Source organism: Heliconius melpomene, chromosome 4 (assembly GCF_056956725.1).
Source record: "Heliconius melpomene rosina isolate 202511_hmr_F chromosome 4, ASM5695672v1, whole genome shotgun sequence".
Classification (NCBI taxonomy): domain Eukaryota; kingdom Metazoa; phylum Arthropoda; class Insecta; order Lepidoptera; family Nymphalidae; genus Heliconius; species Heliconius melpomene.
In genome coordinates, this window is record NC_140392.1 from 6,759,121 (window position 1) to 6,783,059 (window position 23,939).

Here is a 23,939-nt window from a genome sequence, read left to right on the forward strand (position 1 = left end):
ATAAATTTTTTGTCACTGACATGTCACCATACTTTTCGCGACTGCGCGCACTTGCGATGACAGTGACGAAACTTTTTACATTTGATAAAATGGATCTCGAAGAGATGGTTGTCTGTGCACTTATATTAAGAAATAGAAAAAAAAGCAAACGTAGAAAATATTAGCTTTCAACTTTTCATTTGTCATAGAGCAATGGCCTCAACTCAATTTCGTCAATCAGTATTGTCATTGTCTATTTCATCTTCATGAAAACACACGTTTTACCTTGGTGATGAACTTAACGCCATTCTTGAAATAAAAATTCGGTGCTGCAATGCAACATGCTGTTGTTTCATGTTTATGCGGAAGACGATTAGTATGGAAACCGCAAGGGGGAGGTGACATTTAGTTGCTAATGCGCGCACGGGCATACAAATCTATGGACGTGGTGACAGTTGCGTCACCGGCGTGTTGCCGTCCTCCGCGGACAAAAAGTCACCCAATTGTCACGTATCCAAATGCGCGCACCTTCATTAAGTGTAATGTACACGGTGACAGTGACGCAACAGTCACGGTGACAAAAATCACTAGTGCGCGCTATACCTTAACCTTCTTACGCCACTGTTATTTATTTTCTTGTTTTTTCTGATCATTTGTTATTCGTAAATTTACTTCTTTTCTTATTTTTTTCCACCGCCTGAGTATTATTTTCATTTCTATTTTCTTGACAATTATGTTTAACATTGTTGTTATAACATTACTTGTCCGTTTGTACGGGATGTAGCAACTGCATTTAATACACGACTGTTCTTATGCGTTTCAATAAATTCTTTAAAGCTTAGAAAGCTTTTACTCACGAATGAAGGAACTCTCAAATAAACTAAAATAATGATTTAGTAATTTTAAAGTTGTTTTCGTATTTTTGACAGCATTTATAGTAATAAATCTATACTAATATAATAAAGCGGAAGAGTTTGTTTGTTTGTTTGTTTGAACGCTAAGATCTCTGGATCTACTGGTCCGATTTACATTGTTTTTGTTTTGTATAAAAGCTGCATTCTTCAGAAGTGCTATAGGCTATATAACATTACATTACACATATATACTCATATATTCTAAAGTACTTTCTAATTTGACATGCAATTTATTCTGCCATGATAATAACAAACGTCGCGTCGCTACGCAACCGTTACCGCGACATTTTGATATTAATCCTTATGAAAATAAATATAATAGTCACTTTTAGCATTTCATCTAGATTGAAATTATTTCTATAGAAATTATATTCTTATATTTCAAGCAGGCGTAGCCACGTCCGGGTCCGCTAGTTTATTATAAGCGTCTATTATATATGAGTTTCTTTAGAGGCATTAATAAAGGGAACAATTTTATATTCTACAGTAAAAATATTTTATCTGTACATTTAGTACTTTTGACTGAAATGGATAGACGGACACTTAAAAGGAATAATAGAAAGCAAAAATGTCTATATCTTTTAAATTTTCTTGTCTGTCTGTCTGTTTGTATATGATTATGTTTATCTCGGAAAGTGCTGACCCGATTTACTTAACTTACACGAATTGCGGTTTTAACACAGCATAACATCTAAATCATCTTGTTTTAGCAAAATCGGTTTATAAATAAAAACTATCATCATTTGAATGAATTTAAGGCATTAGTTCGCCTACGAATATATAGCAATCTACACCTATAGTTATACTTAACGTGTATTTTAAATCGACTTCCAAAAGGAGGAGTTTGTCAATTAACTATTTTCGATTCGATATTCGATTCGGGTGTATATATATATTTTTAATATGCAGTTTTTATTTTACAAAGAGTATTATAAATCCTCACCAAAATAAATAATTTATTAACATTTAAGGCCGTTTCTGAACGAATCATATTTATTCATTGACATCAACACATTTGACTGTCAGTCAATTCTGGTTATTAAATGAATAATCATGTAGTTTAAGCGGGCGGGCCACTAGTGTGGTCTATGGTGAATGGTGTGGACAGATTTATCAATTTTTTTTTTCAACAATTGCCGCCTAACAACTTTTGGAACTATCAATTTGAATCTTTTATGAATAACTATATACCATTCCTTTTTTTTTTATAATTTTGATTTTTTTCTTGTAAATATCATTTCAATTTCACTGTCGTCTAATATACGCTTAAAATCTCGCCATCTGTCTTTTGTATTTCAGTTCTTATTATTCTTTTGTATTTCTACTATTTCTATTCTTTTATCTAAGTTGTTATTTTGATCCACCATGACCATCATCTTACCACCCGTGTTATTAAAATCTCTTTTTTATTTAAGTCGTTTGCCGGCTGTAATATAAGACGGTGATGATTTTTTTTTTTAAAATGAGTTAAACCTAAGCCCAACATCCTAATTGAAAATTATTTACTATATTAACGAAATAATTTTTCATATTTTTATTTTATCACTCGAGTTCAATACATCGCTAACAACACATGTTTTTTTTTCAAAATTTTGCTCTACAGTCGCTTCTATCTTATTAATATTTACTATATGTTTGTCCTCCATTAATTGTACTCTAATCCTTTAAAAGGACATGTTCTTACCAACTGAGGTAATACGCACGCTTTCTAACACACGCACAGCCGTAAACGCTATACGTACGAACGAAATTTGAACATATTCTAAAATTTAATAACTTAAAAGCAGCTCGGATTTTATAAAATTTAAAATTCAGACTTAAAAATATTTAATTGATCACGATTTTTTTTTAGAATTCATAAGGTTCACTTAAGTTTATCAAAAATGATTTCTTTTGCTACTCTTATAAACTCTTTTACATACACTTTACATGATTCAATATTTTATTCTGTTTCTAATGGGACTGAACTAAGTATTTTTTTATTTATTTTTTTTTTCAGCACCGCTTTCACAACATTTTTATTTTTGGTAAATTATTTTTTTTTTATATCCGCTTTAATTAGTACAATACCATTATGCACTGTAAAATTATGGCTCAATAATACTGGATATTTTTAATAAATTATCTTGTATTATAAGAATTTTAATATTAGTTGAAACATTTTGAATTTATTTAAATTTTCATTTTGAATTTAAATAATCTATAGCTTACCGATAGTTTTTTTTAAGTATTTACCAAAACCTTTCAGCGAAACGTAAATTTTGAAAATGATATTACTTATTTCTCATTAAAGAAAATCGACTCAGTGATTTTAAACAAAAGGCATCTATTATATATTTATTTTCTAAAATGCCCGCAACTTTAAGAATTATTTTTATTTTAGCATTTCTTTGTAACCGTTATTAATGATTTTAAATATTCATCTTCCAACTTGCTGAATTTCAAGTAGGCTAGTAAATCTTCTGGAACTACAAACTACAAAATTTCCAACTTGTGCTCCTAATCGTATTCTACAATCCTCTGTAGCATCAATAATACAAATCAATAACCTTTTTACCCTTCATTTCTCATCTATTTAATAAATTCATTTCATGATAATTTCGTTTCTAAAAGTTCATTATATTTAGGTATAAAGTAGACGTATCAATGAGTAATTGAGTTCCTGGCTATTTATACTTTAAGTTTTCTATTCTCGTTAACCAAATATCCAAAGTTTGTTCTTCATTTGAGCGTTTAAATTCGGGAATCGTATTAGAAGTATTCGTAGGTAATATATGTTGATAGAATTGTTTTAAGTATGAGTAGGTTAATTACTTCTTTAATTATGAATGTAGGTACTTCTTTATCAACGCTAATATTATTTCGTACGAACGGAGTCGTATCTTTTATTCCACATCCACTATCAGAACTAGATGATTCACTCACCAACATTCTTCTTCGTCGCTCGTGACTGCTACGTGGCCTTAACTGCAATTCGCTCGAAAGGTGACCTCGAAGCTCGATGATGCCATCTCAATCGGTATCTGCTAGACGAGCGCGAACTCAGCTTACGACCCAAGATTGGCCCACGTTCACGTTTGCGTCTTCTTATACCTTCATGATAATTTCAATTTACACTCGTGACTCAATCTGAAACTTACACCCAGTTGTATCAGTTTACAAAATAAATAAGTATATAAAAAAAACAACAATATGTGTACCTATTGTACATAGGTATCTTAATGCATACTGTTAATTTCAATTAATATAAAGATAATAAAAAATAATTGATACTGGCCTTAATATAACCTCTTGATGTGTTAACGTGGAAACACTCGCCACTTCTGAACTAAAAGCTTCTTCAGGTTAATAATAGAAACAACCATTCGGTTCCAACACTTTATTGATAGATACCACTGTGCCGTAAAGTAAGTGTATTTGCCGAGGCTCAGGCAAGGAATGAATCCCGACTACTAATTCCATGCCTTTTATATTATTAGTCAAATCAACAACTATCTTGACAAATACAATTATAACAAAATTGTGTCATTTGACTTCACAAAATATTATTTAAAAATTTAAGCCAAAGAAAATAACAACTTTATTAGAATTATTATACCATAATTCTAATAAAGTTTAACAACAAAATACTAATAAAAATAACTTTACATTATAACGCTAACATAATATTATATAGCCTATAGCACTTCTGAAGAATGCAGCTGTCATACAAAACAAAAACATATTAAATCGGACCAGTAGATCCAGAGATCTTAGCGTTCAAACAAACAAACAAACAAACAAACTCTTCCGCTTTATTATATTAGTATAGATACATTACGTATGTATGTACGTTGTATGTAAATAACATTTCATGGTCTTTTTATTAAATTCGTCTAGAAAACAGTAACCATGGTAACCACAGAATAGCAGTGAGGAAACCTCGTTACATATAACTAAAAAAACTACAAAAAACTTTTCTAAGCATTGTTTTTAGTATATCAGACGTTAGGCTCTTACGTTGAAGAAGAATATCTACTTGTCTTATCTGGTTTATATGAAAAACACATCGCGCTATTGTTTTACAGCGGTGCTACGCAAAAGTAGTTACGTGAACCCCACTGTGAAGTTGCGAATGGAAGACGAGTGCGGGTAAAGCATACTAGAAGGCGCGGCTACCCCTATTCTCTTACGGTCTCAAAATTTTCTTTGTTTAAGGTTTTACGGGTTCAAATAGAGGAATTGTAAATTTTTGCGTGTAAAAACTTTAGACACTTTTTTAGAACACGAAAATGGACGAAATGTGTGTTTATACAAGGTTCCCTCTGCCTACCTTGCTATGTGTGGAATACAGCATATAGATAAAAAAAAGATTAAACTATAGAAAAATATCTATTTATCAAATTTCACGATCACTGTTTAAAAATACGTTTTCTTTGAATACCATTAGTGTTCAGGCTTTCCTCGCTAATGAGGCTATTAAATCAAATGCTTTTAGTGAACATTAGGTACTAGAGGCTATACCTTTCTCTTATCAATTAGTCTGTAAAATAGTGGTTATGCTCGTTGGACTTTTCTCACATAGTCAAGCTATATGTGAGTATTCTTACAGAAGTTAATAAATAGAGAAAGAGAGAAATAAGATGCTATCGACGGAGTGTTACCGTGACGGTTGTGGGTTCGATTCCAATTGAAATATTTCATATTTCTTTTCATTTCTGGTAACGAGGCGTCGATTTGGGGGACAGAAGTTTCTTAATAAATAACAGAGTATAGACATTCGTCTGTACATTAGGTTCCTAGGTTCCCTCTGCCTACCCTGCAATATCCGTAATACAGCGTGAAGCTGTTTTCTTTAACCTGTACTCTTCTTCCTCTTGTCTTGTACTAAGCTATAATTAAGGTTTTGTAACGTTCTGGCGTGAAACAAAAAAAAGATTTGTTATTTGATTATTACATATCTTATATTGTTTAGACACTCGGATATATTGTTCAATCACTCTTTCTATGTCGTTTTTTATTTGTAGAGTTAGGTACATATCTTTTCATATTGAGGATAAATGTATATTCGTTGCAATTAAGTTCTACGAAAAATAGTCACATTCAGAACAAACTAATGCAAAGTTACAATTGATTTCTTCTTACATAATATAAAAAAAAAAATAATATGAATAATTAAGGCTATCCTATTGCAGTGGAACAGTGTTGGACTGTACAGGCTGATTAATTTTGTTAATTACTATTTGATATTTAATATTTCTTCTCTTGCTGGTACTAGAAAGATAAATTACGGCGCTATGTTCTCCATTCAACAAGCAATTCCTTAAAAATTATGCATAATATAGAAAATAGAATCGCAACACTAGATCTTTCTGCCTCTCCGCATGTGGGAGATACGTGAAACTAACAAAAAAACACAATAGAAATATATATTTTCTTTGAAATATTAATTATTTACAAACGTATATATATTTTAGTTGTAATTAGGGCGTATTCATTAAAAAGTGCCATCTAAAACTTCATTCAAAAGTAAATGCAAAATTGCAATCATTCGCGCGACTTAAAGAGTTACGTAATAATTCATCATATTTCTATTTCCACATCGTTCTCGGTCAGGGTCACTCTTTTCACGTGTTTCGTGAAACTTTCATACTTTTCACGTTGGGCTGTTGTCGTATAACCTTAACGGTAATGAGTTGCATTTTTATTACGCACCATACCATTTTACACCAAATAAGTATTTATATTAGTATTTATTGTATTTGTATTAGTATTTACTCTACTAATATACTGAATATTGATTGATAAAAATTATATTGTTTTTTTTTTTAGCTTTACGTTATATCCCGCGTCTTGAAGGATAGGCAGTGGAAATTTGGGAAACTCAAGAACCGTTAAGGCGTTAAGAAACTCCGTTCTCATTAAGACACTTCCACTAAGCAACCTCCGCTGAATTCTGGAGACATAGGGTATTTTTATCGTTACCAGAAAGAGAAAATGAGTATATCAAATATTTCATTTCTTTGAGAGAGAATCGACCCCACAACTACACAATGCAGGCAGGCGCAGTGGCGCAAGTATGCGATTAGAACGCGACTATAAGTTGTGAGTTCGATCCCCAGTCGAGGGAATGAATTAGTATTTATTAATATTTTCATTTCTTCGTTCTAGCACCAAAACAAAAGAACGTTTAGTTCCTACTCAACCCGCAATGCCTCACAAATTCAAAAATCATCATTTACCTTTTACCGTTTTGCTTATTAAAACCTAACATATATTTTAATCTTTGCGTTATTCTTTAATATCGCGACATTGGGTTGCAGGAAGTTTTTGTAATATTGGGCAAGTTAGGTAATGGCAGCCTGCCAACAATAACGGGAACCCAGCGTACCCAGCGGCCTGTACAAATTATGCTTCCATCCTCTACACGCCATATTAGGTATATAGTGTAGAAAACTCGCGTTACAGTTCACTAAATTTATACTTTTGCTATAAAGAGTTACGAAAAAGTTGAAAGAACTGTTTCTGTGAACATGGAAAAATTTCTTTTTAAACTCTTCACGAGAAATTAGCGTCTTTCTCTGCCAAGTTGTGTTAATAACTTCTTAAAATTTACAATGTACACACGATTGAATATATAAAGCCTTATGTTAATTGTTGAGTAACTCTTGTAACATTTAACCAATATTGAAGGAATCGCTAAAGCCTTATTACAAATACAATATCATTGATTTCAAAATCAATTAAACTTTTATTTTTTTTTATTTTTTTGTGTTTGCACATGCGTAGTGTAAGCAGAGGGAACCTAGTGTTAAAACACTCTGTTCCCCATTTTCCGCCGACTTTAAGCTTTGCGTGTTGAACTCGTTACTGTATATATTTTTGACACAAAAATTCCATTTCGAACATAGAATGTAAATGTAATGAATGAAAAGTAGTATAAAATATTGTTAAAAACTTAACTAAAAGTCTCGAAACACCTTTAATCAATGTCTAACTTAGTAAAATGATGAATATGTCACGCAACTAGAATTCATTAGAATTCCTCAAGCACTTTGCCACTTGAACTACCCTGGAGAAAACTTGCACAGCATACTTAAACTATTTCCGTTCTCCACTGCATCGTCAATGAACCCAACTAATTACGGAGAAATATTCTAACCAAACCATTAAAATAAGGTTGGTATATTAGCTTATTACTGGCTTAAGGCTTGATGCACTTTGGAGTGCTTTGATAATATAATTACGTGGCTAGCGATATCTGGTTTTAAATTATTTGCAGTAAAATTATTACGAGTTTAGGACCTCCGTTTAGTTTTTATTAAACGAATAGTTGCTTATAAAAAATATACTTGTTTTCTTTCTATAATATTTAGTAAAATAATTATCAATATTGATAATTTGAGGCCGTCGTAACACAGGTTATTTCATATTTTTATTTCTTCGTTTTGGCACCAAGACAAAAATCCGGCGTTGAGTTACGCCATTCAACACGCAATCCTTAAAAAAATTCAAAAAGTGGAAAATGGAGTATCTTATGCGGGATACAAAGTGAAGCTCATTTTTTTACATTATAAATATAAATATTAGTTGCAAATATTACAAAAAATCTAAATAATAAAGAAGCTATATTATAGAAAGAGTTAAATACATACATATACATAAAATGAAAATACCAATATAAAACAAGGCACGAACGAAGGTGATTCCTCGTAAACTAGATTATTCTTTATCGCGTATAAACTGTAAATGTAAAACACTCGTAACAAAAGTACTGGGGAAGGTGTTCTCCAACGAATGAGGCATCATTTAAGGATACCGATAAACGTTATATGAAGTATTTCAAGAACTTCCTATAGCGTGTTTTACTTATAGCTTTGTTATTCAAGGACTGCAAAAAATCGTTAAAATACCCTCTATATCGATTTCTAAAGGGCAAATTGTGGGAATACGCAAATATGCTTGAAATGTCTTTGTTTACATTGCAAAGTACAAAGTTATGAAATATGCGGTACGTACGGTATGACGCAAGACCCATTTGACCTTCACCTTCCGGGGAAATTTCGACCATAGCGCCCTTAAGCCCTTACCCCTCCCACGGTCCACGTTACATCACTAATGTTGAAGAATGCATTGTTTTATGTTTATCGTAGTTAGAGAAGATTTGTAGGGCAGTTGCTACTTTGAGGTTAGTTAGTATTACTAATTAAAAGTATTTATTTTATATACTATATTACTGCCTTTAATTTTAAGCTGCACACAGCAGAGTATGCAGATGGAACCTAGTGGATGTGGAACCTAGTGGAACCCAGATGGAACCTAGGAACCACTCCGTTTCCCATATATTTCTTTTACTTGAGTGAGGATTGAACCCATAACCTTTTTTACAATTTACAATCACACACTTGTACCCCTGCGCTACGACTGGCCTCTTAATTATGTTAATATATTTTTATATAATATATGTAAAATTTTCATTAAAAGATTTTCGCAGTCGTATAGTATGCAAGAAATAAATTAAAAGTTATAAATAACCTAGATAAGTCCCGAGAAAATACCAGTATAAAGTTAATTAACATTTAAAATTATAATTGAATTGAAAAATATACGTGTTGGTAAGGTTTCGTAGCGCTACGGCGTAGCACATGTTAATTAGAAATGTAACCGTTTCCTAAAGGCATCAGATTAGGATGAAACACGGAAGTTTCATGGTTTTACGAGCAGAACATACATAGATAGCTGAAATCGTAATACTGTTGTAAGGTTTAATAAATAATAAATATAAATATACATATAAGGCCAGTCGTGGATGGAGTAGATGTGAATCTAAACGGGTTGTGGTTTCAATTCCCAATGTAGGGAATTATAAATATTTCCATTGTTTTGCTCTGGTGCCAAGCCGTGGCGTTGAGTTCCACCACTCAACACGCAATGCCTCCAGAATTTGGCGGAAATTGGAGAAGAGAGTGTTACATTAGGTTTCCTCTACCTATCCTGTTACATGCGGGATAGAGCATGAATACGGGATACCAGTTTACAATTACGTATTTAAAGTGCAATAATGTTTAACACATATATAAATTATTAAATTTTAAATTCGAAAATATAAATAGCAAAAATAAATTTCAAATAAGCACATTTCTTAATGTGTTTATTTTTATAAGAATATGCAATTTTATATATTTTTTTCTTTCTATTAGTATCAGAACTATAAAATGTTTGCATTTTTATGTAAATACACAGCGAAAGTAACGTGTCCCTAAGCAGTACTGTCAAATATTTAACATCAGTAGAGGCGACACGTGTAAAGCTAAAGAAATATGTTTATTTAAAATTCACTAATACTAACAACGCTTAGACGTTTTAAGCAACTATATAAATTAAATATTTTGCTAATTTATTTATTAATGCTATATCTCAATTATTCCCAATCTAAATTTTTCACAACTAATTTACTATTTCTAAAACAATAAAACTTAAAAATCTGAACCAAAAACATTAGAATTTTTTTTTCAGCATAATACAAGAATATAACTTAATAATGATGAGAAAAATAAAGGAAAACTTATACAGGCCAATTATATTTTACTTCGCATTTGCATATTACGTCAGTTTAATTTGCACACTTCATGTTTGGTTTTTCACCTACAACGCTCGAGGAATTACACTTTAAAAATTTATTTAACATGACTATATTTTGTAATATTAAGGCTTGAACAAGAAAAAATATATACTTTTTAAATCCAACTTCAAGTCGTCTGCGATGTATGAATTTTTAATTAATAAATTTTTAGTTTCCACTGGCAACATCATGTTCGTACCTCATGCGCTTTTTTTTTAAAATATTCTTCATTATACTTTTTTTCTTGTTTTTCATTTTGAAACTGTTTTTAATGTACTTGCTATATATTTTGAGTAAAAATTTAAAATTGTGATTTAGCCGCGTTAGAGCCACAAGAGGCCAAACGCGGCTTCGCCCGTTTGCTAAACTTTCTGTTAGATTATAATGAAATACTACATTTTTTCCTAGTTATTCTGATAAATAAGCTATATTACCGTAAAGTTTTATTTAAAGCTTTTTAGTAGTTTTTGATTGAAACTGTCTAACCTATCTCATGAAGTTCATATCAACTACAAGTGCTGGTATACATTTTATAGCTATTACAATTATATTAAATTAAATTTTATTTCTTTCTATGTGTCCGCTTCGAAAGTTACTGACAATATCTTTAAGAAGATATTTTATATGCTTTAATAATTTCTGAAAGCTATTAATATTCTTTTTGCTATTTTGACTTGGACCCGAATTATTTAAGATATATTAAGGGATCATTAATCTTTCATACAATCTTTTGATGATAAAGAGATTTAAGAAAAAAATATAACGATTTCCACGGACTTGATAGAAAGAAATCGAATATATTTTACTTTATCTTAATAAACAAAAAATAAAAAAAAAATAAGCTTCACGCTGTATCCCGCACACAGCAGGGTAGGCAGAGGGAACCTCGTGATAAGACACTGCGTTCCCCATTTTCTGGCGAATTCTGGAGGCATTTCGTGTTGAGTGGCAGAACTCAACACCGTGCTTTGCTTCGACACCAGAGCGAAGAAATGGAAATTTCCTCGAGTGGGGATCGAACCCACAACCATCGCGTTACAGTCACACCCTTGTGCCGCTGTGCCATCACGATTTTAATAATTGTTATATCCTTTTTATAGAATTGGATAAAGACAACAGTTTCTAAAACTGATATGTAGTTATACAAAAGCCTACTTACTAAACCCGAGTCTAATTTTAACATTGTGAATAAGTGATGTAGGCTGCGCGGCGTGCTGTGCTTTTTATACAGAATCAATATGCTTTTTGTTACGAAGTTATATATAAGTTAAAATATGCATTCTTTTTTCCACTTTTGAATATTTCCCTTTACTATATTATTGGATTGCTAACACGTTGTTTCTAGGATCAGTTCCCACTCGGGTTAAAAAAGAGACTATAAACTTTACCAAATTATTATGATATATGAACCACCATGATATTGTCAGGATGTCAGTTGATGAACTCTTTAATTTTTGCCTTTATCTTCCATATATGTCTATGTATATATATATGTCTATGAAGATAGAAAGTACTGACACCAATTTTGTTTTGGAACGGAGGCCGCCAAAGTTTAGGAACGGTGTCTTAACGCTAGATTCCTAGGTTCCTTCTGCCCACCCTTTGAACCTACTTATATATATCTATGGAGGGTATGTGTTATATCTCATTTACTCTACCTTTAAATAACATACATACATAAATTTATTTAATGATATAAAACACTATACGATACGATAGTTCATGCAAAATTTTAAGGAAAAAGCGATTTTTTGTCACATTCCTCACAATTTTCAGTTAATTAACTTTATGATAAAATAATTGATATATACGAGTATGTTTATTGTTTTTACGAAATTACTTTTCACATTAATCCTTGTTATAATAAAAGAAGATTTATTTATTATTTTATTTCTTGTTTTAATTGGAAGTTGTAGCGGTTTCTCTTTAATTGTCCACATGTATTTTACATGACCAAAATATTCGTATATTCCCCTGGGAAATGTTCCTCTAGTAATTGTTTTAATAGCAAGTGTAACTATTATTCAAAAAATAAATAAGCTTTTATAAGAAAGCTAAAATAAAATAGTTTTATACATTTTATACGTATATTATATTTTAAGCTCTACTACAGATATGCGCACAACTGCAAAGTCTGTTTAGTTTATTTTAAAGATTTTTTTTTTCAGTTACGATACGTCTACGGTACTATAGAATTTGGCGTAATTTGGGAAGCAGAGTGTTATAACACTAGGTTCCCTACCCTGTTGTGTGCGGGATACACCGTGAAGCTGATTCTGATCCCGTTTCTGATTTATTTGTAATATATATCTATAAATATGTTTTAGGAGTGCGCAAGCATGGAAAACGTTATGTACACAGTCGTTTTCTGTTATTGAATTCGTGAATTTTCTTCGTAAGGAGGTTAATAACAATTCAAGCACCCAACCAAAATATATTTTATCTAAATAGGCCTTTATTTGAACATCTAGGGACTCGGTAATACGAGAAGAATTTAAAATTTACTTTTCTCCAATTAACAAAACCCAGCTCTATTGTAATTATTGCGGATAATTAATTAAAGTATCATATTTTCTTATGAAGTATTTTCTATTACGGCTGAATCTAAATGAAATATGAAAGTAAAAGATATTATACGTAAAATTTTTCTATTTATTTTAAAAACTTTTATAAGTTATGAAATCTTCATTGCATATGGATTATTCACGTGACGATCGATGTACACAAGCGACAAACTGGTAACAAGTCAAATCGCGGCGTTAAGTTCCGCCACTCAACACACAATTCCTCGAAAATTCGTTGGAAAGTGGGGAACGGAGCCTCTTAAGACCAGGTTCCCTCGGTCAACCCTGCTAGAAATGTGAAGCTGACAAATAATAACATAGGTAAAGTACATACATACATACGTATATCTTATACATAATTAGTTACTTTACCTAAAACAAGGTTTTTATACAAAAAAGTATGTTAATCTAAATAAACTTGGCAAAAAGGGGCAAGGCTGCATATTTTCTATAATAGTCCCTATTACCTTCATTGCAATGTGTGAGTAAGGAAATTACGGAACCCCTATAACGAGGTTATTCATTTATAACGGGAGCTTTTTATATGGCCTTTTTAGTCGTTTAGCAAATAGGGTATGCATAAGAGAGTTCACTTCTTATAATCTAGTGTTACTGTGCGTTAACAAATAAGCGTTTGTTTTGATTCCGCTACTCAAGCTTCTCTCTCTCTCTCTCTCTCTCTTCTTGTCTCTATCTCAACTTTTTTTACCTGAAGAGATTTTCTGTTGTATATATTGCTTGTGAAGTATAAGAGAAAAATGTAGTGATACTTTACAATTGCTTATATACTACAAGTTTACTTTAGCGTTATGGTAGATTGCCTACAGCTTTCTTTACAAAAGTGTCGATCTCGAAAATTAGAACTTTCAAATTCGACTCATCAAAGATCCAGACATTAGTTAGTTTAAACAAACGAAAACGATTTTAGACTAGATTTTCAACAGTCATATGGTCTAATATTTCACAATTTTTACTTACATCTTGTCAAATTGTTTTTTAATTAAAATTATGATTGAAAAGTTTTATCCCTAAATGTACTGATATGAATTAACTATAAATAAAAGCCTACTTAACTAATTCATTAATGTAAAAAGTGAAAGAAAATTCATTTGAACCATAAAATTAAAAGTTGTTTAAAACTTTAGGAAACATGTAAAGATCGTTGACCCAGTTCTTTGTAAATAGTTTGAATTACTGAGTACGATCGCGTGTTTTGCTGCTATTAATACAGAATTGGTCTAATACAAAATTTACAGTTCTATCTATTTATCGATGCAATCTTTATTCGTAGCTACTGTGATTTTTTTTAATAATTTTATGTTTTGTAATCTATTGAAATTATCTAAGTAATTGTTCTTCAATTAAATAAAATACTAGTCAAGTCAGTTGGGCCTGCATACTGAGGGTTCCGTATTAATTTCATGATTGTATGCCAATGGGAAGTGAAAAAAGTTGACGAGCTTAAGTTTGTGGACGTATGCACTCATTTTGTTTGAAATGAAGTACAGTTATAAATTTGAAATGTTTGTTTTCTATGAAATATTTATAAATTTTCACTTTTTAATTTTTCCCTTTACTTGTACGACAAGTTCAACAGGTACCCTGTAGGTAAACCCTGTTTGTCCGTTGTCCTGTCGTTTTAATTGTGTTGATTTAGAAGCTTGATTTTTTAGTGCTGAAAGGGGACCGTAGAGTTAAATATTTCATATTCATTTCAGATTGATACATCGACATGACCTCGATATAAAAGCCCTACAGACGAAGAACAAAGTGATCCTATAAGTCTTCCGTCTTTTCCGTGTTCCGTTTTCCGTAAAGTACGAAACCCTTAAAAAAGACAAATAAATTATAAATAAAATCATTTAATAAGAGGTAGGCCAAGATTCTCTTCTGTTCTTTGATTTTGATTTAAGATCTCTGTCTCGTGTAACAAGCTCCCACCACAAGCTCGTTTTCTTGAGTCCTGCAATTGACAAGCGGGACAAAAAGTGAACGCGCCACTTTTAGAAATAGAAAATGAGATGGTAATTTATTTTTTATTAGGAAAATACTTACAAAAATATGCTTCTTTAAAAGCATATCGAAAGTTATTGAAGAAAATTGCAAATATTTGTATTTTTTTCTTAAATTTAGAGATGCTAGGGAGATAAGCTAAATTCAAAAAATCTTTCCACTTGGCGTATAGATTTTTCATTTCCTTGCTGTGGTATCCGGAGTATCGTAAAATTAAGTTTTCCTTGCCTACTCTTCTATAAACGGGATATAGCGTGACACTAAAAAGAAAACTTTGTTAGAATTAAAATGAAATATAAAAATATTATTTCTTTGATTTAATAAAAATAAAAAGATGTTTTCACTTACGGGAAGTACAACCTATAAAAGTTGATAAACTTAAGTTTCCGAGCATATACAATTATTTTGTATAAAATGAAATACAAGTTTAATTTTGTGATTTTCTTTCTATGTAATACCTATAAATTTCCTTTTTTTCTTTTAATTGTAATGTATGTTTTTACTTCATTGAAATCAAATTTCATAACTGTGTGTAGGTCCACGGGAAATACTTCATAAGTTTCGATAATGCGAATTTCATGCAAAATGCAGCAAAATATTTTTTTTTCTATGCGTTAATGGACAGACTTTTTTTTTTTTTTTTTTTTTATGGAAAAAGGACAAGGCAAACGAGCGTTCGGGTCACCTGATGATGATCACCGCCGCCCACGACCCCGTATATACTTATATATTTTATTATAATTTCACTCTCCACGCGATCTTGAGATAACCGGTCTGCGGCTAAAAGTTCCTTTTCTAACTTTTGAGGTACGGAACCCTAAAAAATAAATATGTATATAAAACTTAAGCCAAACGAAAAATATTCGAAAGGAACATATTAATAATAGAATAACAGATTCGTGATTCGTGTGGGCATCACAAAGGTTGAGGGATTACTTCTGTCAAAGCTAAACGTTATTCATTAGCCTCGTAGACGGGGGTACGTACTCGTATGATATGAACGCGAGATTTTATTATCTTTTTATTGTTAAACAATTCCATGAATTGGAAATAATTAACCCAGTTCTGGGCCTTTGTAGTATGAGCATATCAGGATAATGATAATTGATTGTTTTTATATTAATATGAGAACATACATATATTACGTATATTAATATTTTCCTTTGTTCTCTCTGAAAACGAGGCAAAAAGTGGCGTTGGCTTTCCCTACGCAATGCTTTCATAATTCCGTGGAAAGTGGGGAACGGAAGTGTTTTAATAGGAACGGAGTGTCTTAACACTTGGTTCTCAGGTATTTTTGTGTATTTTCCAGAATAGGCGGGAAGTGGTGAATGAAGTATCTTAATTCTAGGCTCCCTCTGCTTACCCCATTACATTCCCAACAAATATAAATACGTAGATATAAGAAAATTTTATTTTAAGCAATTAGCTTCTATTAACGTTAGGTGAAATTGTATAAAATTACACAATTTGACCTAATTCTCTGTTTATTACTAGCATACTAACTACCAACTCTCTTATACGGTAATTAGAACATGGCCTGAAATATATTTCTGAAACAGCGTATCTACATGAGTGGTGCATCACGAATAATGGCGCCATTATGGCAATATACTTCGATGTTTGCTTTAGCGTTCTATTCATTCTTGCCTTTTTAGCATATTAGATTCTTTTGGCGGTGTGGGAACAGTTGGTTTATGTCTAATAGTGGGTTCATTATTAGTTTATACAGCTGAGGTAGGCAGAGGTGCTGTTGAGTGGCGGAACTTAACGCCGCATTTCATCTGACACACCAGAGAGAAAAAAATATAACATTTAATTTTTGAGTTGAGATACTCTACATAAAATGCTTTAGTTTGGTCACAAGGCGTAAAACGAAGTTACAAACTGAAATCTCGTACTCGTATATTGGTAATAAATAAATAAAAATCGTAGTCCTTTATAGTATTACGAAAGTTTGGATATTAATTCAACTATAATGACGTTTTTATGCTTGTTATTTGTTTATTTAGTTAATTTAGTTGTTAGATAAATAACTAAAAGAGTTTAGTTGATATTTAAAGCTTTTTATTGTTGATATTGTACTAGACTTGAAACTACTATCTGTGCCAAATAGAGTTTTCATTCTAAAAATATTTGAAGACATATTGAAAGGTATCGACAGATTAAAAATTACTGAACGACGTGCGCAGTGCTGATGAACTCTCAGAAACAAGTAGTTATAGGTCGCTGGACCTCCATCGGTATATGAATATCAATCTAGTGTGTTTACTCTAGAGTGTTTTAGTAATGCAGAAAAATAATTAAAAGCGAAAATAAGTGTAAATGTTTTATTCTATGTATTCGCTTTGTATACATCTTTTGTATTACTACGCCGTTTGAAGCACTCTTTAAAAACAAAACCAGGTTAATGAGTCATTCAGTTACTGCAAAATATGCAAGTGAAATTACAAAGTATGAGAATCCAGATTTTTTATATTCAGAGATATATGTTGGTAGTTAAGTGCCATGATTTCTATAATATATATTTTTTTCTATATATTTATATATAGGCATAAAGACGTTTTATACATATTTGAAGATTTGATTATCCGATTATAATTTTTACAATGAAAAATATTATACATGACTTCCACGTCACTTCCTTGTCTTCCACGAAATAATTTAACAACTACCACGAACAGGATACTATCGTAAAATGACATAAAAATATTAAATTGCTTGTAGACTGAGATCCCAGAGCCCCCAGACCTGCGTCATTTTAACAAAGCTTTTTTTTTTAAAGGTTTTATAGTGTAATATATAGTTGAGACGGTATGCGTAGTTACTAGCTTGAAAGTGGGACCCTTTCAGAGGTAGAGCCAACTAGACGTACACGTTAATTTGCGTTAAAGTTGAAACGCTCATATTTAAATATGATTTTAAGAATAATAAAAAAAAAGTATTTTAATTATTGCCAGAGCCTTAACGTGGGCCTTTACCGGGAGTAATGACGCCAGACTCCCTCAAAGTTGTTTAAAATTATTTAAGGGACGATTTCAAGAACTTATAAGAAACGAGATCAATCTTATGGTTCAATTATCTTCTGAGATCTGAGATGTATCTTGAGTTCGCGCTTCCTATGGAAGGACCCTACTTTCAAGTTACGCATAATATTTAACCACATAAAAGACTAGTAATCCTTGAAATTTCAGGTTTGCTAAAAAATAATAATAAATAAACATAGGTACCTAGTGGCCCTGGGATCTTGCTCTATTCGTAATCATATGGGATAGTATGGGTTTAATTTTAGCTCGAATGACATGTCAACTTTTCATAATCTTTTAATAATCTATCATGCTATTAAATATAATCTCTATCTATCTTTTTCTTAACTATATTTGTATATCTAAATTGAGCCCAGAATTCTCAGTTATCCCTTGTGTATGAATCATCAAAGTAAGCCTACTTGTGATAGATTATGTAAATGGCGCAGACAAAATCCCATAATAGTTTTGTTGTTAGTATATGGTTTATGCTAAAGATATCGAGAAAGATAGGGCTTTACTAAGGCAGTAACCTTTATTTACCTATTTTTTTTATTTGTTTTATGCTTAAGAAATATGTATGTAATTTCGTTTTATCATATTCTATACTAGCCACACGCTCGCGGCTTCGCCCGTTAAAACTGCCGGATATTTTATTTAATACGGTGATATAATGACTTGATGAATTTTTTTAGCACATAGCAAATAATATATATTGCAAAGTACATGAAACAAGGTCTATAGGGAACCTTAAAACCTAGTGTTAAGACAGTCCTTTTCCTTTTTGCCAAATAATTTTGCACTTGCCAATAAATTTCTGAATTCATAATTTTTTTGTTTAAAAATATTTTTTCTTATATGTGGAGTGGAATGGTGGAGTGTAATGGTGGTTTATTTAAAGGTAACCTAAATAAGGTACTAAATTCGGTTTAATAAATGTTATTTATATTTATTTAAAAATATTTTAGCTTCCATCTTTAGATTTCATTTGTTTTACTTTATTTTATTGTAATAAATAAGAAGAAATAAAACAAGGAGAGTACCTTTTCAGTCCCCGCTGTTTTTCTATTAGTTACTAACACAAATATTGTTTAACATAGAAATGTTTCTTGTTTCTTAAAATGGATTAACATCAGATAATCTCCTAAGAAGCTTAAGTCTGGTTATAATTTAGCGACGTTGCTTTGCACATGTATGTTAAAGTTTGTTTCGTAGGATCACTTTCGTTATGGTATATTTTAAAAAGTATGTAGGGTATATTTTAAATCAGCTTCACGCTGTTTCCCGCACGCGGCAGGGTAGCAGAGGGAACCTAATGTTAAGATATCTCGTTCCCCATTTTCCCTCGAATTTTGGAGGCATTGCGTGTGGAACGGCGGAGTTCAATGCCCGCCGCGCGTTTCCTGTACATCAGAGCGAAGAAATGAAAGTATAAATTTAAATAAATATTTCATTTCCTCGAGTGGGAATCGAACCCACAACCAATCACCTATACAATTACACGTTGGGACCCTGCGCCACGACTATCTTTTTATTTTGTTTGTTTAATTTAACATTTATTTTAACAAACAAAGAAGCCAGTCACGTTTGACTGTAACCGCGACAGGTTGTCCCACTCGAAGAAATGAAATATTTCCATTTTGTTCACTCTGGTATCGAGGCAAATCGCGGCGTTGAATTCCGCCACTCAACACGCGATGCCTCTTAACTTTGTCTGAATTCTAAGCTCTGCTTACCAGGGTAAGGGTCTGCAGGAGAAACTGCGTGAACCTGGAAAAAAGAAACATTTTAAATTTAAGCTTTTAAACAATTTTGATGATGCCATGGTATCAGTGACGAATCTTGATTCAAGAGAAATTTTCCTCATTCATCAGCCATCGTTTTTAGATAAGTTAAGAGCAAAGCTCTGATAAATGGATATATTGAGTTGCGAATTTACTTTGATTAAATTATAAATTTTCTAAGATTTCCCGATAGCGTCGACTTGTCGGTGACATTTAGAAGTCTATATATAATTTTCTCACAGCAAATTTTATTAGTATTAGTTCGAAGTGGGTATTTCTTTATTTTTAAATTAAACAAGTTTATATACGGGGCAGGTCATGGTACAGAGGCGCAAGCGTGTGACTGTAAGCCCGATAGCTTCTTCTTCTTCTTCCTTCTGGCATTAGTCCCGGCTATTGCCAGAGTCTGCCTTCCTACTCAACCTACTCCACTTTGCACGGTCTTTTGCGTCTTCGGTGAGAGACCATTGGCTCTCATGTCCTGCATCACGACCGAGCCCGATAGCTATAATGTATTCATTAAATTATTTTGATAATTCCAATTCCTTCTTCTTGCTAATATCAACAAACAATTAGGAATAAAGTTAAATAAAAAGCGACAATCTATAATTTTAGAACTATATTAACATCTTAAGAAATTATAATAACTTAATTTGGTCTATCTATAGTATTAAATATTTTATAAGTCTAAATCAAATATTTTGAATCATTATTATAGTTTTTAGGCTCCCAGCCAAAGGCTCTATCGATTCCAGGCTATTCTAGTGAGTTCGTGTAGCACGCAATACTTATAACAACAAGTACAAAACGCGTAAAACTCGTTTAAAAATTTTTGTAATGAATGAATGTTCTAAAGACATCCATTTTATTTTGATTTTGATCTCCAGAACCATTGGATGGCAGAAAAGTTAACAAGGTGGTAACTCATTCGTTTATTTTCCACCCTTTTAAAATCAGTGCGTGCTAAGTAGAATTTAATGCTGCTATTTCTAATACCAGATTGAAAGAAAATATATGTATTTATAAAATAATTGAAACATATATTACACATTATATATAGATTATAATATATTTAATGTTTTCTTTTGCTCGGTGTCGAGGCAAAGCGCGGCTTTTACTGCCGCCGTAAAAGAGTGTCCTAACACTAGGTTCCAGGTTCCCTCTGCCTACATTGTCATATGTGGGATGCAATATGAAGCTGGATCATTGAATATTTTCTTGGATTTAAATCTAAAACATAAACTTAAATATCGTCGTATCAAATGCACATATTTAAAATAAGTAATGTAAAATTGACAAAATAATATGTACTGTACGATCTTAATTATCTATCTTTAGAACACAGTGTTAAGATAACAGGTTCCCAGGTTCCCTCTAACCTGTATGTACAGCTTGAAGCTAAAATACATATAGTATTGATGTACTAAATAGCATAAATACGTAAGTTATTCTATAGATGTTTATAGAAAATATTTTTCCAATTTAGAAATATTAAAGATGAAACAGTATTTCAAAGCTTCCGAGATGTTCCAATACGAATGTAATGAAGTTTCCATTTGAAATATAGCATAAATAAATTGTGAGTCTAAGGTAATATTTTAAGGAAGGAGCACGGGAAAGATTGAAATGAACCTATAGACAGAGAGAGAGAGGCAGCGGAGGCGACTGGGAGATTGTACTGAAAAATGTTTTGGACCTTTTGAAATATTTTATACTGAAATATTAGGGTTTTATAGACGTTTATAATTTTAAAGCACATTTTATGGGGGGTTCATAAATATTATTCTGAGTTATGTATCTAAATTTTTCTTCTTAAAACTTATTCCCGACTGCTAGATGCTGCTATATCTTGAAGGGGTAAAAGGTGTTTGAATGAAATGTTTGATTTTCAACTATATCGTAATGAAGAGAAAGAGAGAAGAGAGAAAAGAGGAATGTTATTTTTTTATTTTCTGTTGTATTATATTTTGTTTAATTATGCCAAGATTTTTCCACTATCTTCTTTTGTGAGACGTATAAATCATATATTTCATTTAAATAAATAATAGTCCTATTTTTTTACATTTTGACGCTCTCCCAATTGATTGTGAAGTCTCCCAATTGAGTGTTAAGTTACGGTTACGTTTCAGTATAGCATTTATCTATATGTTATTTTTAACTTTATCGTGAAAGTTAAATAGGCTTTTTATATAAAAGCATCAATTGTTATTAAAAAAAATGTAGTTATGAAATCCAATAAGACGAAGTGCTCTTAATTAACATAGCGTAAAATATATTTATTTATGTATTTCTTTCTTTTGTTTCAGTAAAAAAGGCGCGCTATGTCGGTATACAAGGTAAGCATAATAATAAACTTTATTATTTTAATTTTGTATAATGATTATAACAATAATTTCTATAAAAGCTCTAAGAGAAATGAAAAAATAGGATTAAAGTTGAGAATTTTCCACCATTCCATCTCACACATGGTCAGCCGTAATTCTTGCTTTAACGTCATCAAATGAATAAACTATAAATATATAGTATATTTTTTTCAACATTTTCTAAAGTTTATCACTGTAAAAGCGGTAGTTGTGGGTACGATTTCCATTTGGATGGGTAAAAAAACATTTTTTCATTTACTCGCCCTTGTAAGAACGATCTTTGACGCAACACATATTGATAAATTACGTGGAAAGTGAGGAATAGAGAGTCAAAACACTAGATTCCCTGTGCCCTGTTAGAAGCGGGATACAGTGTGAACCTAAAAAATATATTTAAAAAGTCACCCACCCATATAAAACTTTTTTACGTAACAGAAAGAAATGTATTTGCTTGGAGGCCGTGACCTTATACAAAGATATCTATGTAACTTTTATTATAAGAAAATCTAGATTCAAGTATCTTATTCAGATTTTTGTATTTAGCAATATACAGAGACAATATATTTTTGAAAAGAATACTTTTGAATTGAATTTTTTTTACCAATTACTATTGAAAAAAGAAATAAACAATAGCAAGTGAATTTCAGAATAATATTTTGTTTTCCATTATCTATTGTTTGTTAAACCAATTTGTATGCTAAAACTATAGTATTATGGTTTACTTTTATTCGCAGCAACACAATTCAACACATACGTGACACTCAAACTACAAAATGTCAAGTCGACGACGGTGACAGTGAAGGGCCCGACTCCATGTTGGGAGCAAGACTTCCTTTTGTAAGTATTTCAAATTCCACTTGTATAGAATTTTATTTCAAGCTCCAATGGGTTCGATTAATGTACCGAGTAATTATTTTTTTTTTACGCATAAGGCTGCGTAGGCAGAGGAAACATAGTGTTAGGACACTCCATTCCTCACTTTCCGTCCCCAACTTTCAAGCCATTGCGAAACTTATTGCAGCGCTTTTGCCTTAGTACCAGAGCGAAGAAATGAAAACGTTTATAAATAATAATTCATTCCCCCGAATGGGAATAGAACCAAGAACCTTTGCGTTACAATCACTCGCTTTTGCCACGACGGCCTTAAATTTTTTATCATATGTAGATTTAAAAAATATGCATCAAAAAATGCGAAAAATATTATATAAATAAAATAAAGAGATATTTCCCTTAGATATGTGTGCGCAAAGTAAAAAAAGAAGCAGTAGGATACACCATTCTATCCTTGTAATGCATACGGTATTTTATTTTTAGTTAAAAACCGTCTAGACACTTCATTTACATACTTTAAAGGACTAAATGCTAAACATTTCTTGTGTGTGTTTCTAAGTCATAGAATAACGCTTTTAGGAAATATCGATATTATTGTATATAATTATTGAGGTATCGTAGCGTAGGGGCACACGTGTGTGACTGTAAACGCGACTGGTTATAGGTTCGATTCCCAACTCGAGAAAAGGAAATATTTATTTAAATTTATATTTTCATTTCTTCGCTCTGGTTTTGAGGCAATACGCGGCATTGTTCCTCAATGAATGCCTCCAGAATCCGGCGAATAGGGGGGAACGGAGTGTCTTAACACTAAGTTCCCTCTGCCTACCCTGCTGTGTGCGGGATACAGCGTGAAGCAGAGAA

At 31.7% G+C, this 23,939-nt stretch overlaps 1 long non-coding RNA gene across 1 annotated transcript in view; it reads left to right on the forward strand.

The window, feature by feature from the left end:
- LOC146539580 (uncharacterized) overlaps positions 1–23,059 on the forward strand; it is a 36,662-nt gene extending 13,603 nt beyond the window's left edge. Inside the window, exons 2-3 of the long non-coding RNA XR_014877970.1 lie at positions 22,188–22,217; positions 22,979–23,059. This is a non-coding gene — a long non-coding RNA (uncharacterized LOC146539580). The remainder of the gene's footprint in view (positions 1–22,187; positions 22,218–22,978) is intronic.
- The last annotated feature ends 880 nt before the right edge of the window (positions 23,060–23,939 follow it).